Below are 18,425 nucleotides of genomic sequence, written 5' to 3'. Positions count from 1 at the left end.
GGGCAGAGGGGGAAGAGAAGGAGGAGGAGGAGGAGGTGGAGAAGGAAGAAAAGAAGATGGAGGAGGAGGAGGAGAATGAGGCATATTAGCATGGCATGTTTGTTACAATCAATGAAGCATTACTAAATTTTGTCCATGGGTCACTCAGATTTCCTGAGTTCCACTGGTGTAGGATTCTTCTTCAGGACCACCCACCTCCATGAAGGTAGCATGTCCCCTTTGGCTCTTCATCATGACAGTGCCTAGACTTCCTCATCTTTGATGACCTTGATATCTTTTAGGAGCTCTGGTCAGTTATACTAAGGCTCTTCCTCTACTGAAATTTGTCTAAAGTTTTTCTAATTATCATCCTGGGGTCACTGGTTTCTGGTAGAAGATGATAAGAGTTAAAGGGAAAATTGTATCACACCATGGCAAGGGCACATGCCAACATGACCTGTCACTATTGACCTTGACCTTGAGCAGCTGGACAAGAAAGGGTTTGTAAATTTTCTCCACTGTAAAGTTACCAGCATCGAATTTTTTGGGGGGGTTACTGAAGATTAAACTCGGTGCATTCAACCACTGAGCCCCATTCCCAGGCCTATTTTGTATTTTAAGACAGGACCTCACTGAGTTGCTTAGCACCTCAATTTCGCTGATGCTGGCTTCGAACTTGTGATATCCAAGCCTCATCCTCCCAAGTTAGTGGGATTACAGCAGAGCACCAGCAGATTTTTTTTGTTTGTTTGTTTCTTTTCCTTCTTTATTTTTATAATTTTATTTATCGATTTGTTTCTTTTTTGTGCTTAGTGATTTGAACCTGCATGCTAGGAGAGCTCTAAATCACATTCCCAGCCCCCCAGCAGATATTTGAACTAATATTTTTTTATTCACTCTAGTAAAATGGTCTTCATGTTCATTGAAAAATAAAATAAAATGAAACCAAAAGAAATAGAGCTGCTTCTCCTCCTCCTTCTCCCCCTCCTCCTTCCCCTCCTTCTCCTCCTCCTTCTATTCCTCCTTCTTTTTGAGACAATGTCTTGCTAAATTGCTTATGGCCTCACTAAGTTACTGAGGCTGGCCTCAAGTTTGCTATCCTCCAGCCTCCACAGCCACTGGGATCAAAGGTGTGTGCCACTGTGCTGTGCTTAGCAGCAGCACATTGGAAAGCTTTCCCTCTGAATATCTGAGAAGAAAGCACTCTTTCCCTGAGCAGCACATCCCTGCTAGCTTTCTGGACCAGATCATTCCTAAAGCAGTAGACGAAGGGATTCAGTAGGGGTGACACTATGGTGTTGAAGAAAGCCACTCCTGTGTTGAGGGTCATGTGCCCAGTTTGAATGGGCTTCAGGTATATAATTATGCAGTAGCTGAGCGACACCACCAGCATGTGGGAGGAGCAGATAGAGAGGACCTTTCTGCGGCCCCCAGATATGGGCAGGTGCAGAACAGTGCAGCAGTATGACAAAACCGTCACCAGCAGAGTGCTGACCAGGGTGCACATGGCCACCAGGAAGCTGACCAGCTGCAGAATCCTGGTGTCATCACACACCAGCTCCAGCAAGGGGGTGCTGTCACAAAAGAAGTGGTTGAGGATGCGGGGACTGCAGAAGTGCAGGAACAACATCCAGGCACACAGCACCCCAAGGACCAAGACGCTGGTGAACCAGCAGGCCAGCACCAGCCAGCTGCACACCCGGGGCTTCATGAAAGTGGGATAGTGCAGTGGGTGGAAGATGGTAGTGGTCACCAGCCATAACAGCCAGCAGCAAGGACTCCACTGTGCCCAGGATGAAGAGGAACCTTGTTTGCATAAAGCACCTGGCACGGGCAATGGTCCTGTGACCGGAGAGGAGGTGTGCCAGCATCTGCAGGGTGACCGTGGACATGAACCCCACCTCCAGCAGGGAGAAACGGTGCAGGGAGTAGTACATAGGAGTGTGCAGGTGGCGGATGGCCAAGGTCAGGGTGATAATGAGTAGGTTTTCCAGGAGGGTCAGCATGTAATGAGCAGGAGCACCGTGAAGAGAAGAAGCTGTAGCCCTTGCATGTCTGTGAACCCTAAAAGCTCCAAATCCAGCGCAGCAGTGAGGATGGGTTCATGAGTTGTCATTGCCCAGGCACCAGGCTGGAGGTGGCTGCTATCCTAGCCTGGTCCCTGTCTCTGCTCCTGGCCTGTCTTTAGTCTCTTGGTCTGTGTGGCTTTTTGGAAATGCAAAGACAGTTAGTGTCTATTCTGCCGCTCTGAGAAGATGAGACAAGTGACATTTATTACAGTGCTGGTCATGGTGTGAACACCACAGGAATGCTGGCTTATGTAGACCACAATGACATCACTTCAGGAAGTAATACTTTCATCATGAGAGTTGTCTCCTGCTTCCTCCAAGAAGACTGCTCTCTGATGAGTAAAAACATGGTGTGGTGCACACCTGTCATATCAGGGACTAAGGAGGCTGAGGCAGGAGGATCACCAGTTAAAAGTCAGCCTCAGAAAAAGCAAGGAAGTAAGCAACTCAGTGAGACCCTGTTTTATTTATTTATTTATTTATTTATTTATTTATTTATTTATTTGTTTGTTTGTTATCTGCAGGCACAACATCTTTGTTGGTATGTGGTGCTGAGGATCGAACCCTGGCCGCATACATGCCACATGAGCGCGCTACCACTTGAGCCACATCCCCAGCCCGAGACCCTGTTTCTAAAAAAAAAAAAAAGAAAAATACATAATAGGGCTGGGGATGTGGTCCAGTTGTTAAGTACTCCTGAATTCAATCCACAGCAACCCCCTGCAAAAAGAAAAACAACAATAACAACCACAAAAAAGAGAGATATAATGTGGGACACAAACAGGAGACACATACATACTTGAGCACTGTGTAGTAGTCACATTAAAAGAAACAGGAAAGCCAGGGGCTAGAGCAAACCCCTGTCATCCCAGGAACTTGGGAGGCTGAGGCAGGAGGATCACAAGTTTAAGGCCAGCCTCAGCAACTTAGCGAGACCCTGTCTCAAAATAAAAATAAATTCATAAATAAATAAATAAAAATATTCAGAGGTGTAGCTCTGTAGGGCATGGCTGCCCACTTCCTGGTCTTGGCAGTGCACATGAGGCTGGGATGGCTCCTGGTGATCAGCCAGGAGGAGGTGTAGTGGGTGGTGACGGAAGAGGCCAACCACCTCCAGGATAGGTCCGGGACTCTTCTGCCCTTGTGGACAGCTCGTGCTCCCCTTATAGACTATGGGATGGCTGTACACGTGAACTCGCTCCACCCTCTGACCTTTATCCTGATTGGCTCCTGTGCAGTATATAAGCTTTGTGTACTTCCTCAATAAACGAGATCCTGCTTCGACTTGTCTCCCTGGCACGTCTGATTGTCTTCCATCCAGGGAGAGCTGGGTGTGGGCCGCCAGTCGACCTTTACCTTTCTTGGCTCGTCTTGGTTGGGGCGTGATTTCCCACTTCTCCTGCCAGTCAGGAGGAGATGGGGGACTAAAACCCCCACATCTGGAGCCCGAACAGGGATGCCGAACCCGGACACCAAACCCGGACGCCAAGGAAGTATCGGCGAGCCACGCCAAGGGAGTTTCAAGGTAAGGGTATCCCTGGAAAGATGGGGCAATCTTATACTAAGTACAACGACCCTGACTGGGAAGCCATTGTTAAGGAGCCTCTTAGGTCACAGCGAGTCAGTCCTCTAGCTGCCCAGGAGGAGAAAGATTTAAGACCTCCCTCTAACAATGGCCTCCTAGATCCTTTTGATCCCTGGCCTGGTCCTCTGGGTTCCACACCAAGTGCCCCTGTCCCAGAACACGTGGTAGAGAGTTGGGATGGGGAGTGGCCTCTGCCATATTATCACCCCTCCCACCATGGAAATTCTACATCAGAAAAGCCAGGTAAGCCGCCATCTTGTATGGCTTTCTCGGTAAATGCATACCCTGGGGGCCATAGACTGGCCTTATGGTATCCCTGGGAGGCCCAAGATTTTAAAGAACTCAAAAAGGCCGTCTTTGAGGATGGACCTAATTCACCCTGGGCTGAAACCCTCCTCTTCCAGGGTCTGGCCCACCAACAGTGTACCACCCAAGACTGGAAAGTCTTAATGAAGGCCGTGCTTCCTGGTCCCCTGTACCTAAAGTGGTGTGATTTCTTTAATGAGGAGTGCCACATTCAGGCTGAGAGGAATCAGGCTTTAATCCCCTGGTTCCTGTAACTTATGGGATGCTGTCAAGGTCCAGTTATCAATTTTCCACAGGCCTTCAGCAGGCTGCTATCCCTGCCCCCTACCAGGAGCAGGTATGGGCTTTAGGATTGACAGCATGGAAGAAGTTGGAGGGAGGCCCCTCAGAGCCCCCTATAGCAGGAGTTACTCAGAGGGCTACTGAGCATCTTGCCACCTTTATCAAGAGTATGGAAAAGACCCTCCAAAGGAAATTCCCCCCAGGGCTCCTTCGGGACCAGTTTGTCAAGATGCTGGTCTGGGAGGGGATGACCACAGACCACAAACTAGCCTGTGCGGGGATGAAGGACAGATCTATGGGGAAGTGGATAGTGGCCACTAAGGATCTTGGTACTCAAACCCACCAATCACAGTCATTGGTCGCAGCCTTGCAGGCCCCAATGGCTTTGCTTGCTGAGGCCCTTACTAGTGCCCTCACCTCTTCCAGTGGTGCCGGGAAAGGGATTTGTTATGGATGTGGTAAACAGAACCATTTCAAGAGAGAGAGCCCTATAGGTCGAATAAGACCCGGTGCCCCGCAGGGACGTCCCTCAGATTGGACCAATGGGGCAAACTCCGCCTTAGATACCTTGCCCCCGTGTAGAAAGGGATTCCATTGGAAAAGGAATTATAAGTCCAAATTTGATATTGAGAAGAAGCCTTTAAATTAATAAGGGGTGCCCTACATCCCCAATACCCAAAGGAGGTACCCCGCCTAGTGGCCCACCTAAGGTCCACTGGACAGACCCCATAATCCCTGGAATTAGGCCCAAAATGGATATCTTCATAGCAGGGAAAAAGTTCCACTGCTTGATTGACACTGAAGTGGATTGGACAGTATTAAGGAAAGAGGAGGTTCCCCCACTATGGAAGCTGATTCCCAAACCTCAGTTATTGGGGGTGGGGGTGATACAAGGTCTGGAGAAACCAAGGATTGGCTTATTTGGAAGGATGTAGATGGGAGTCAGGGAGAGGTATGCCTTCTGGTGGCATCTGGCCTGACAGCTGATCTGAAGAAACAGGATATTTGGGGGGAAGCTGAGGTGATCATCACCACAGATCACAAAGGGTTATTGACGATATCCTAGAGGAAGAGGGGTGCCAACAACAGTTTGACCCATTGGGTCCCTTTAGCGATTACCGGGGGGATCCACTTTTTGAGACATCGAGGCAGAACACTCCTGCACCCCGTGTGAGGCCTCAGCCCCAATCCTAGAGGCCACTGTTCCTACCATCCCCACCATTCAATGGCTTCCAGGCTCTCCAGTGTGGGTGGAACAGTGGCCACTTCCCCTAGATAAACTACAAAAGCTAAAGGAGATAATATCAGAACAACTGACCCCAGGGCATATTAGGTCCTCCCTGAGCCCTTGGGATAGTCCTGAATTTGTCATACAAAGGGCCACAGGGAAATGGAGACTGTTACGGGACCTAAGAAAGGTTAGTGAGTGGATGATTGCTGTGGGTACTCCCTCACGAGGGCTACCCTGGATCCCCTCCATCCCTCAGGATTTGTCTCTCATTGTGATTGACATCAAGGATTGCTTCTTTTCTATTCCCCTTGATCCCAGGACTGTGAGAAGTTTGCCTTCTCTGTTCCGTCTGTTAACTTCCAGGGGCCAGACCAAAGATATGAGTGGGTGGTGTTACCCCAGGGCATGGCTAACAGTCCAGCTTTTTGTCAGCATTATGTTTCACAAGTCCTGCAACCTCTTTGGACGTGATCGGACATAATTCTATATGTTCGCATGGATATGACATCATTATTGGGACAGTGGACACCAAAGCGTTAAGCTCCACATATAAGGAACTCTCTTACAGAAGGGAGGATTACATATATCTAATGACAAGGTCCAGACCTTACCCCCTTTTAAAATTCTAGGGGCTGAACTTAAGTTGGACTCTGTCTGTCCCTTTAAGCCTCAATGACTTTTCCAGTCGTCCTACACCTCTGTGGAATGACAGAAACTGTTGGGCGAATTCCAATGGTTAAGGCCCTGGCTTCACCTGCCTACAGAAGACCTGCTTCCACTTTTCGATTCTTTAAGAGATAAAGTCCGATTCGAGACCCAATATGGCGGCGGGTGGGGAGGCAGCGCTTTCAGTACCTCCTCAATAATGGGATCAGAGAGACACATTAATATGCTTAGATTCTACCTGCTGAGAAACTTCTAGCAAAATTCCGCTGAAGTGAGACCTGCTGGGAATTAGTAGGATTATTGGAGATGACAGTTTGCCCCAGATGAGTGAATCTCTGCCACGCAGCGTGGAGGTCCAGGCCCGCCACCCACTGCCACTGCGTGGTGAGCAGCCGCTGCTGTGCAGTGACCAGACTCCGAGGCGGCTCAGCAGGCGTGGTGCAGGGACCCTATGAAGAGGTCTCTAACCAAGCCTTCATGAAATAGTGAACCGGGAACCGAAACCAACCGAGTTTGGGTCAGACCAGAGACAGGCCAGTCCCACCCCTCTCTTTCGACACTCCAATAAGGAGCCTGGGGCCCGCCATAGCAGAGAGGTGACATCACCGGAGTTCAGCGGAATCTGCATTAGCAGGTGTGTGACTCCCACCCCCACCAGATACAAACAGCAGGGATACCTCAAAAATCTCTCTGTGGGCGTGACTGTAGTGGCCGAGGGACTCCTGAGCCCCAAATCCCCCTACCACCAGCGGTGTGGGCGTGTCTGTAGGGGCAGAGGGAAGCAGAGGAAACTCCCAACCCCCAACTCCTACTACTGCCCATGGTGTGGACGTGACTGTAGGGCCCAAGGGAAGTAGAGGGGATTCCCGATCCCCAACTCCCCTTACCACCAGCGGCGACACCCAAGGTCTTAGCTGCCAGTTTCGGAGGGCATGCCCACCAAAGGGGTCCAGAAAAATTAAAATGTCGAATCCCAGATCACCGCTCCACAGCACTGGGGCTTAGATGAATGACAGAGTGAGTGCTCACTCTTTCAGATAATAGGGCACGCAGTGGTGCTGAAAGTGTAACCAGATCCTTGGGGAACTGCCTACGGTGAGCAGGACCTGGCTGGCTGGCAGGAGGAAAGGGGGAGGAGCCGGAGAAGTGAAATGGCGCTGGACTAACAGGATTGAGAGACTTCCAGGAGCCGCCTTACAGGGATTGCTGTCGGAACATAGAGGGCAGAAGCTCGGCTCAGAGGGCACAGCTCCGCCTACTGGAAGAAAAGAAAATGGATCTCTAAGACTTCATTTTTTTTTTTAGTTTCTATTTTATTAGTTTTTTTCTCCCCTTTTCCTTCTTTCTTTCCCTTTTCAAGTTTTATTGTTCTTTCCATTCTCCTCTATTCTATCTCTCTCTCTCTCCTTCTTTCCTTTTAAGAGCACCTTTCTTCCCCTACCCCCCCAACTTTCATCCCAAGCATTACGTCTTCCATTTTGTGTAATTGTCTAAATGCAAATAGGTGAATGTTCCGAGGCTGTCTATAGGGCTCCTAAATACCTAGCTATTACCAAACACCCTGATCCAATTGCCTGTTAATATCCCCCTTCAGTAGAGCAATCTTCCAAATTAGCCAAGACATACTAACCCTCATACCATCATAGCACCTAACCTAAACATAAAGTCCTAAGACCAAACAACAAATCACTATATGCATACAGAATCCAGAAGCCTTTTATGAATTGAATGAATCAGCTTTAAAGTACAATAAAGCGCAACATTTCTAGGTAGAGTCTCCCACCACAAAGGAGAGACCACAGAGATATACAAAACCAAAACAAATTTATAGGAGAAAACAGAAACACAGTAGTTAAACAGAGTTGGAAAGTAACATGAACAACATGAAAAAGCAAGGGAAAAAAAGAGTACAAACAATTCAGGACAACTTAAATCTACAGGAGAACCTAGAGACATCAGAAAAATTGACAGAGAAAGAACTCAAGGCATACCTGACTCAGATGGAATGGAATCTTAGAGAAGTCATTAGACAGCAAGTCGAAACAATGAAAGAATACTTTGAAAACGAATTGCATAAGCAAATTCAAATTGCAAAGAAGGAACTCTACCAGGAGATAGAGATTTAAAAAAAAAAATCAAACAATAATCCTAGAAATGCAGGAAACCATAAACCAAAGTAAAAACTCAAACGAGAATATTACAAATAGACTAGATCAAATAGAAGTCAGAACATCAGATAATGAAGACAAAGTTTATCAACTCAAAAAAAAATATAGTCAATGCAGAAAGGATGTTCAAAAAAATCACAAGCAATCCAGGCAAGAGATATGGGATGTCATTAAAAAAAAAAAATTTGAGAGTTATTGAGATAGAAGAAGGCATAGAAGTTCAAACCAAAGGAATGAACAATCTATTGAATAAAATAATCCTAGAAAACTTCCCAGATAGAAAGATGGAATGGATTGCCAAATCCTGGAAGCCTACAGGACCCAAAACATCCAAAACCATAATAGACCAACTCCAAGCCACATAATTATGAAGATATCCAACATATAGAACAAGGAGAGAATATTAAAACCTACAAGAGAAAGGAGGCAGATTACATTCAGGGGTAAACCAATTAGGTAAACGGCAATTTTTCATCACAGACTTTGAAAGCGAGAAGATCCTGGAACAATGTATTTCAAATGCTGAAAAATAATGGATTCCAACCAAGAATACTGTATCCAGCAAAATTAAGCTTCAGATTTGACAATGAAATTAAAATATTTCATGATAAAAAAAAGTTAAAAGAATTCACAGCCAGAAAACCAGCACTGCAAGGCATCTTGAGCAAAACACTACAAGAAGAGCAATTGAAAAACAGCACCCTAAACTAACAGTGGGAGGTAACTCAGTAAAGGGAAGGAAAAAAATAACCAAAAAGGAAAAACTAGCCATATTAAAATAAATAAATAAACAAGCATGACGGGACGTACTAACCATATATCAATAGTAACCTTAAACATTAATGGCTTAAATTCACCAATAAAGAGACATAAGCTAGTAACCTGGATTAAAAAAACAAATCCAACAATATGCTGCCTTCAGAAGACTCATATGATAGGAAAAGACGTACAAAGGCTAAAGGTGAAAGGTTGGGAAAAATCATACCACTCATATGGTCCTTGGAAGAAAGCAGGTGTGGCCATACTCATATCAAATAAAATCAACTTCAAACCTAAGTTAATCAAAAGGGATAAAGAAGGACACTATATACTGTTAAAAGGAACCATCCACCAACAAGACATAACAATTATCAATATGTATGCACCAAACAATGGTGCAACGTTCATAAAAACAACGTTCATAAAACAAATTCTCCTCAAGTTCAAGAGTCAAATAGACCACAACACAATAATTATGGGTGACTTCAACACACCGCTCTCTCCATTGGACAGATACTCCAGACAAAAGCTGAATAAAGAAAATATAGAACTCAATAACACAATCAATAACCTAGACTTAACCGACATAAATAGAATATATCAACCATCATCAAGTGGATACACGTTCTTCTCAGCAGCACATGGATCCTTCTCAAAGATAGACCATATATTATGCCATAGGGCAACTTTTAGTAAATATAAAGGTGTGGAGATAATACCATGCATCTTATCTGATCATAATGGAATGAAACTGGAAATCAATGATAAAAGAAGGAAGGAAAAATCCTGCATTATATGGAAAATGAACAATATGTTACTGAATAATCAATGGGTTACAGAAGACATAAAGGAGGAAATCAAAAAATTCTTGGAGATCAATGAAAATACAGACACAACATATGAGAATCTATGGGACACAATGAAAGCAGTTTTAAGAGGAAAATTCATTTCCTGGAGTTTATTCTTCAAAAAAAGAAAAAAAACAACAAATAACTGAACTCACACTTCATCTCAAAACCCTAGAAAAAGAAGAGCAAAACAACAGCAAATGTAGTAGAAGGTAAGAAATAATTAAAATCAGAGCAGAAATCAACGAAATTGAAACAAAAAAAAAATTGAAAAAAATTTTAAAACTAAAAGTTGGTTCTTTGAAAAAATAAATAAGATTGACAGACCCTTAGCCATGCTAACAAAGAGAAGAAGAGAGAGAGCTCAAATTACTAACATACAGGATGAAAAAGGCAATATCACAAGGGACACTACAGAAATACAGAAGATAATTAGAAATTATTTTGAAAACCTATATTCCAATAAAATAGAAGACAGCGAAGATATCGATAAATTTCTTAAGTCATATGATTTGCCCAGATTGAGTCTGGAAGATACACACAATTTAAACAGACCAATAACAAAGGAGGAAATAGAAGAAGCCATCAAAAGATTACCAACCAAAAAAAGCCCTGGACCGGATGGATATACAGCAGAGTTTTACAAAACCTTTAAAGAAGAATTAATACCAATACTTTTCAAGTTATTTCAAGAAATAGAAAAAGACGGAGCTCTTCCAAATTCATTCTATGAGGCCAACATCACCCTGATCCCAAAACCAGACAAAGACACTTCAAAGAAAGAAAACTACAGACCAATATCTCTAATGAACTTAGATGCAAAAATCCTCAATAAAATCCTGGTGAATCGAATACAAAAGCATATCAAAAAAATTGTGCACCATGATCAAGTAGGATTTATCCCCAGGATGCAAGGCTGTTTCAATATATGGAAATCAATAAATGTTATTCATCACATCAATAGACTTAACCATAAGAACCACATGATCATCTCGATAGATGCAGAAAAAGTATTCGACAAAGTTCAGCATCCCTATATGTTCAAAACACTAGAAAAACTAGGGATAACAGGAACTTACCTCAACATTGTAAAAGCTATATTATGCTAAGCCTCAGGCTAGCATCATTCTGAATGGAGAAAAATTGAAGGCATTCCCTCTAAAATCTGGAACAAGACAGGGATGCCCTCTTTCACCATTTCTATTCAATATAGTTCCCGAAACACTGGCCAGAGCAATTAGACAGATGAAAGATATTAAAGGCATAAAAATAGGAAAAGAAGAACTTAAATTATCACTATTTGCAGATGACATGATTCTATACCTAGAAGACCCAAAAGGGTCTACAAACAAACTACTAGAACTAATAAATGAATTCAGCAAAGTGGCAGGATATAAAATCAACACGCATAAATCAAAGACATTTCTGTATATCAGTGACAAAACTTCTTAAATGGAAATGAGGAAAAACACCCCATTCACAATATCCTCAAAAAAATAAAATACTTGGGAATCAACATAACAAAAGAGGTGAAAGATTTATACAATGAAAACTACAGAACCTTAAAGAGAGAAATAGAAGAAGATCTTAGAAGATGGAAAAATATACCCTGTTCATGGATAGGCAGAACTAACATCATCAAAATGGCGATATTACCAAAAGTTCTCTATAGGATTAATGCAATGCCAATCAAAATCCCAATGGCATTTCTTGTAGAAATAAATAAAGCAATCATGAAATTCATATGGAAAAACAAAAGACCCAGAATAGTAAAAGCAATTCTAAGCAGGAAGTGTGAATCAGGAGGTATAGGGATACCAGATTTCAAACTGTACTACAGAGCAATAGTAACAAAAACAGCATGTACTGGTACCAAAACAGGAGGGTGGACCAATGGTACAGAATAGATGACACAGAGACCAATCCACAAAGTTACAACTATCTTATATTTGATAAAGGGGCTAAAAGCATGCAATAGAGGAAGGATAGCATCTTCAACAAATGGTGCTGGGAAAACTGGAAATCCATATGCAACAAAAAGAAACTGAATCCCTTTCTCTCACCATGCACAGAAGTTAACTCAAAATGGATCAAAGAGTTTGATATCAAATCAGAGACTCTGCACCTGATAGAAGAAAAAGTTGACTCTGATCTACATATTGTGGGGTCGGGCTCCAAATTCCTTAATAGGACACCCATAGCACTAGAGTTAATAACTAGAATCAACAAATGGGACTTACTCAAACTAAAAAGTTTTTTCTCAGCAAGAGAAACAATGAGAGAGGTAAATGGGTAGCCTACATCCTGGGAACAAACTTTTACTCCTCACACTTCAGATAGAGCCCTAATATCCAGAGTATACAAAGAACTCAAAAAATTAAACAATAAGATAACAAATAACCCAATCAACAAATGGGCCAAAGACCTTAACAGACACTTCTCAGAGGACTACATACAATCAATCAACAAGTACATGAAAAAATGCTCACCATCTCTAGCAGTCAGAGAAATGCAAATCAAAACCACCCTAAGGTACCATCTCACTCCTATAAGATTAGCAGCCATTATGAAGGATATGGGGAAAAGGGTACTCTTGTACATTGCTGGTGGGACTGCAAATTGGTGTGGCCAATTTGGAAAGCAGTATGGAGATTCCTGGGAAAGGTGGGAATGGAACCACCATTTGACCCAGCTATTGCCCTTCTCGGACTATTCCCTGAAGACCTTAAAAGAGCGTACTACAGGGATAGTGCCACATCGATGTTCTTAGCAGCACAATTCACAATATCTAGACTGTGGATCCAACCCAGATGCCCTTCAATAGATGAATGGATAAAAAAAGTGGCATTTATAAATAATGTAGTACTACGCAGCACTAAAAAATGACAAAATCATAGAATTTGCAGGGTAATGGATGGCATTAGTGCAGATTATGCTAAATGAAGCTAGCTAATCCCTAAAAAATGCCAAATGTCTTCTTTGATATAATGAGAGCAACTAAGAACAGAGTAGGGAGGAAGAGCAGGAGGAAAAGATCAACTTTAAACAGAGACATGAGGTGGGAGGGAAAGGGAGAGAAAAGGGAAATTGCATGGAAATGGAAGGAGACCCTCATTGTTATAAAAATTACATATAAGAGGTTGTGAGGGGGAAGGGGAAAAAACAAGAGAAAGAATGAAATTACAACAGATGGGGTAAAGAGAGAAGATGGGAGGAGAGGTAAGGGGGGATAGTAGAGGATAGGAAAGGTAGCAGAATACAACAGTTACTAATATGGCATTATGTAAAAATCTGAATTGAAGTGATTCTGCAATCTGTTTTGGGGTGAAAATGGGAGTTCAATACCCACTTGAATCGAATGTATGAAATATGATATGTCAAGAGTTTTGTAATGTTGTGAATAACCAATAAAAAAAGAACATAAACTGGCTATATAACATTTGAAGACGCCTTTTAAAAATCATAGAAAATGAAATAACTAGGATTCCCTTCTATCATGTTATGAAATATAAATTTTCTATAATTTGGTTTAAGAAAATAAAATGTATAGCATCAGAAAACCAGGAGGAATAGTGTATCGGAGTCCTCTATGGACGGAGGGCTCAGGACTGGGTTTCAGCATGGCCCAGAGGAAGCATCCCTGCCCGCACCTTCGTGGGAGGGAGGGAGGGATTGAGGAGGGAAGGGAACTGTGTTTTCAGAGGAGCTGTACCTGAAAGCCAGTGGAAGACATTTTTCTATTGGAGAAACTTCCTGGTTAGACCTGGAAACCTTATTTTCTGTCCCCTCAATGCTGTTGAAAGGAAGTGGCAGAGTCAGATGCTGTCACCAGTCCCCCACAGGCATTAGCTCCCTGCAGCCTCAGGACACAGCTGGTAGAGAAGCAGCTGACCATCTGCACACTGTGCAGGTCACACTCATGTGTATCAGTGAGACCCACAGGGCCCTCCATGGTTCACTGGTAGATATTTTATAAAGAATGCAATGTTGCTACTTCTGTGCTAATTTATCAGTTTTATTAGAAAATATTCAAAAAATGTGGACTTTTCATAAAAGCAAGTTAAAAGGGATCCTCTAAACCTGTCCCCTTCTGGCTGTGCCTTACCTCACTCACAGCTGCCAGGATCACTCAGTCTAGGAAATCTGGGCACAGACACAGGGCCTGTCCCTCATCAGGATGGCCCAGGATGTCCTCCTCAAACAGAGCTCTGGGGAGAGAGGGGCTGCAGCATCGCTTGGCTGCCCTGATGTGCCAAGCCCCACATCATGACTGGAACCCTGGAGGAAATAAGCCATCCTCAGACTGCAGGATCTGAACAAATGACAAACATCAGAGAAAGATAATGTGGAAAAAAGGTTGAGAAACAGGTCTCATCTGAAGAGCTCACCATGGGGAGAAATAAGAAAAACTTATTAAGTGGGCATATTAGAGGACGAAACATAAGTGGAGAAAAAAGTGTGAATGGAGGTTTATTTCTTTAAGAAATCATCCTTAGGATCCCTTAGAGCTGATGGAGTGAGGTCCCTTTTAGAGAGAGGTAGCATAGCAGTGACTCCTCTCCTGCCCTGACCAGGGAAACCTTCACTTAAACATTTTGCATCCTGTCACTGTCCAAATCATGGACAACCCTGATATCTGTCTATCGATCTATCTATCTATCTTTCTATCTATCTATCTATCCATCTATCTATCATCTATTGATCTATCTTAATAATTGGGCCAGACACTAGTGATCAATAACAAAGTCAGAGCAGCCCGGTCATTGTAAAGGACAGCAGTGGATGAGGAGGAGGCTCTCAGCAGAGCCCAACACCAGCTTGGGCTGCCACAGCTGTGTGTGGAGAGACACAGGCTGCAGGGAGGGGGGACATATCTGTTTTCTCGGGTGCAAGGTGAACACAGTCACACATGTCCTGTAACCACTGGGATGTAAGTTTTCATTTAGTGATGCGCATTAGCTACAAAAAGGGCATATTTGGTTTTTGTTTCACTCAGATCAAGTTCACCATGATTTCTCCACTAACATCTCTGTTCTCCCTGATGTCCTGTAGAGGAGACACCCTGGGACCTTTGGAAACCAGGAAGGGGCAATCGCTACTCTTACAACTTGGTTTTAATATTAAACAACTGCAGCCCCTGGTCCCTGCTCCAGCTTTAGCCCCCTGGCACTGGATTTAGCCCTTTACTTTGGTTATTCATGAATATTGTTAGTTTTTTAATAAGAAATGATTATCTCAAGTAAATTACTTCAGGTTCTCATCTATTTCTCAGATGGCAGAGAATTTAACGTATGGCTCTATCAGATCTCAAAGTTAATATTACTAAGTTGTCTTGCTATTTTCTGCTTCAACCTTACTAGTTCATAGTAATATTCACCAAGGAGGAGAATTTTATTTTACAGGCTTGATTTTCATTCTTTTGTCTCCATAAATTAGTTCAAAATATTTTTTTGATGTTTTCTAGAACATGATGGGTTTACTTTTGTGAGGTCAAAACTGAGACAAAATACATCAGCATAAGACAATCCTATTTGATGTTTTATAGGAATGTGAGGCTCAACACTCTGTGTAAGTCCATGATCCAAACAGAGAACATCATTTCATTCTGATTAATTGAAAAGAGCTTCAGTTTGTATAATTTTCTTTTTATTAACTCAGGTAGTAAAAGTATTGGCTGAAAAAATATTTTGAACTGATTTATGGAGACAAGAGAATGAAAATCAAGCCTGTACAATAAAGTTCTCTTCCATGGTGAATATCACTATGAACTAATAAGTCTGAAGCAGAAAATAAATAGACAACTTAGTAATATGAACTTTGAGATCTGATGGAGCTCAATGATAAACTCACTGATGTCTGAGAAATAGATTGAAAGTTGAAATGGTTTACTTGAGATAATTACTTCTTATTAAAATATTTAACAATATTCATGAATCACCAAAGTAAAGGGCTAACTGTAGTAAGAAGAGAATTTCCCTTTGCAGTCTAGAGAAAACAGTCCTCTGAGATGTTGAGTGTGGGTAGAGCTGGGGACATAATTCAGATCTGCCAAATAACCTAACATAAAATTTGACTATTTTAATTCTTCATCACAATCACAGAAGCCCCCCCCCCATACACTGGTGCTGCATCTTAGGAATAGAAAAGCACTTACCTGGGCAGGTAGCATGGGGAGTCAGGAGACCTGAGCTGATCCTGCACAATTTTAAGGAAAGCACATCTCTAACTCACCACTCTGTAAGCCTTTAATTTTAGCATCTGAAGAAGGTGACAAGATGCCACTGGAGAACGTAGAACTGTGGCTTCCCCAGTGGAACATGTCACGTACTTTTACTTTAGTCTCTGCTGGATAATAGAAACTGGGGGAGAGTTGAACTCAAAACTTTTCTCAAGTCCCTGGACACACTCATATGAGGATCTCACAGCTCCCAGTCACGTGGACTATACCCATATTCTCATTAAAAAAAAAAAAAAACTTATGTTCAAATTAGCTTAAATCTATTCCACATATTGTAATGTCTCTCCTCTGGAGTGAGTGGTTAATGACACCTCCCAGGCATTCCCAATGGCTCTGAGGGTGATCTCCCTAAAATGTGAGGCTGTCAACCCTGGTCCACTCTCATAATGACCATGTGGTTTGGGATATTATGTCTCCTAAGGTTTCCAAACTCAGTTTCAGGTTTGCATTTCTGTTTCAGGTTAAGAAAGATATTAAGATATTAAAATATCCATTCTGTCCATGAAGACAAAATATATAGTTTTGAAAATAAAGCTGACCATTGCAGAGAAAATGTTATAAGATATGTGAGTAGAATTTCCAAGAAATATGAGATAACATGAAAACACCAAATTCAAGATTTATCAGGATAAATGAAGGTAGAGAGATTTAAACCAAAGGAATGCACAATTTTTCAATGAAATAATATCAAAAAATTTCCCAAACTTAACTAATTAAGTGCAAAATCAAGTACAGGAGGCTTATAAGACCTCAAATATGCAAAATTAAAACATTCGCACACTAAGGCATATTATTAAGAAAATGCCTAACATACAAAATAAGGATAGAATTTTAAAGGCTTTCAGAGAAAAATAACGTGTCACATTTAGAGGGGAAATCAATCTGGATCTAAGCCATTTTTTTCAACCAAGACCCTGAAAACTAGTATGTCTTGGAATAATATATGCTGAGCTCTGAAAGAAAGTGGATGCTAGCCAAGAATACAATACCCAGCAAGATAAAATCTCAGAATTGATGCTTAAATAAAAACCTTTTATGACAAGCATAAGGTAAAAAAAAAAACTCACAAGACTAGAAAGACTGCATTACAAAATGTACTCAAAATATTTCACGAAGAAGAAACAAAAAAATGTAAGTGAAAAACAAGCAAAGGAACGGAAGAACAAACTAATTTAAATTAAAAGCCAAAAATAAACCAAGATGACTGAAAATAAAAATCATATCTTATTAACATCTTTGAGTTTTCAGAGGCCTTAGCCAATTCTATGAGACTTTCAAAGAAGAACTAATGCCAACACTCCTCAAATTATTCCACGAAATAGAAGAGGATGGAACCTTTTCAAACTCAATCTATAAAGCTGGTATAACCCTGATACCAAAACCAGATGAAGACACATCAAGAAAAGAAACCTCAGACCAATATCCCTGGTGAACTTAGATGAAAAAATTCTTAATAAAATTCTGGCAAACTGCCTACCAAAACATTTTAAAAATCTAGTGCACTATGATCAAGAGGGGTTCATCTAAAGGATGCAAGTTTGGTTTAACTTCATGGAAATCAATAAATGTAATACATGACATAAATAGACTTAGAGGCAAGAATCATATTATCTCAATAGATACAGAAAAAATTTTGATAAAGTGCAGTAAGCATTCATGTTCGAAATTCTATAAGAACCAGGGATATAAGGAACATATATTGTAAAAGCTATATATGCAAAATCCAATGCCAACATCATCCTAAATGGAAAGATTGAAAGCATATTTTATTGAAATACTGGTACAAGACAAGGATGCCATGTTTCACCACTTCTTATTCAACATCATCTTGAATCTCTAGCCAGAGAAGGTTGACAGAAGAAAGAAATTAAAGGAACATTAAGAGAAAAAGAAGGATTCAAATTATTCTTATTTGCTGATGACATGATTCTGTATTTAGAAAAACCAAAAATCTCCACTAGAAAACTTCTAGAGCATATAAATGAATTTAGAAAAGTATTTTTCAGGATAAATACTTTAGCAAATAGCAGGATATAAAATCAATACCTGTAATTCAATTTCATTCCTATATATCAGTGATGAATTGACTAAAAAAATTAGGAAAACTACCCTATTCACAGTAGCTTCAAAAAATAAAATATTTGGGAATCAATCAAACAAAAGAGATAAAAGAGTTCTACAATGAAAATGCAAAACCATAAAGAATAGAATTGAAGAAGACCTTAGGAGATGGAAAGATCTTTTATGATCTTGGATAGGCAAAATTAACATTGTCAAAATGACCATACTACCAC

The 18,425-nt window shown here is 41.6% G+C and overlaps 1 pseudogene across 1 annotated transcript in view; it reads left to right on the top strand.

Moving 5' to 3' along the window:
- The window catches only part of LOC308640210 (arylsulfatase D-like), a 14,388-nt pseudogene extending 14,142 nt beyond the window's left edge, over nucleotides 1–246 (top strand). Inside the window, exon 9 of the transcript in view lies at nucleotides 149–246. The product of the transcript in view is annotated as an arylsulfatase D-like (transcript). The remainder of the gene's footprint in view (nucleotides 1–148) is intronic.
- Nucleotides 247–18,425: the final 18,179 nt, after the last annotated feature.

This window comes from Spermophilus citellus (assembly GCF_964194105.1).
Source record: "Spermophilus citellus genome assembly, contig: SCAFFOLD_36, whole genome shotgun sequence".
NCBI classification, from domain to species: domain Eukaryota; kingdom Metazoa; phylum Chordata; class Mammalia; order Rodentia; family Sciuridae; genus Spermophilus; species Spermophilus citellus.
Note: the sequence above shows the minus strand (reverse complement) of the source record. Positions and strands in the feature narration are given on the sequence as shown.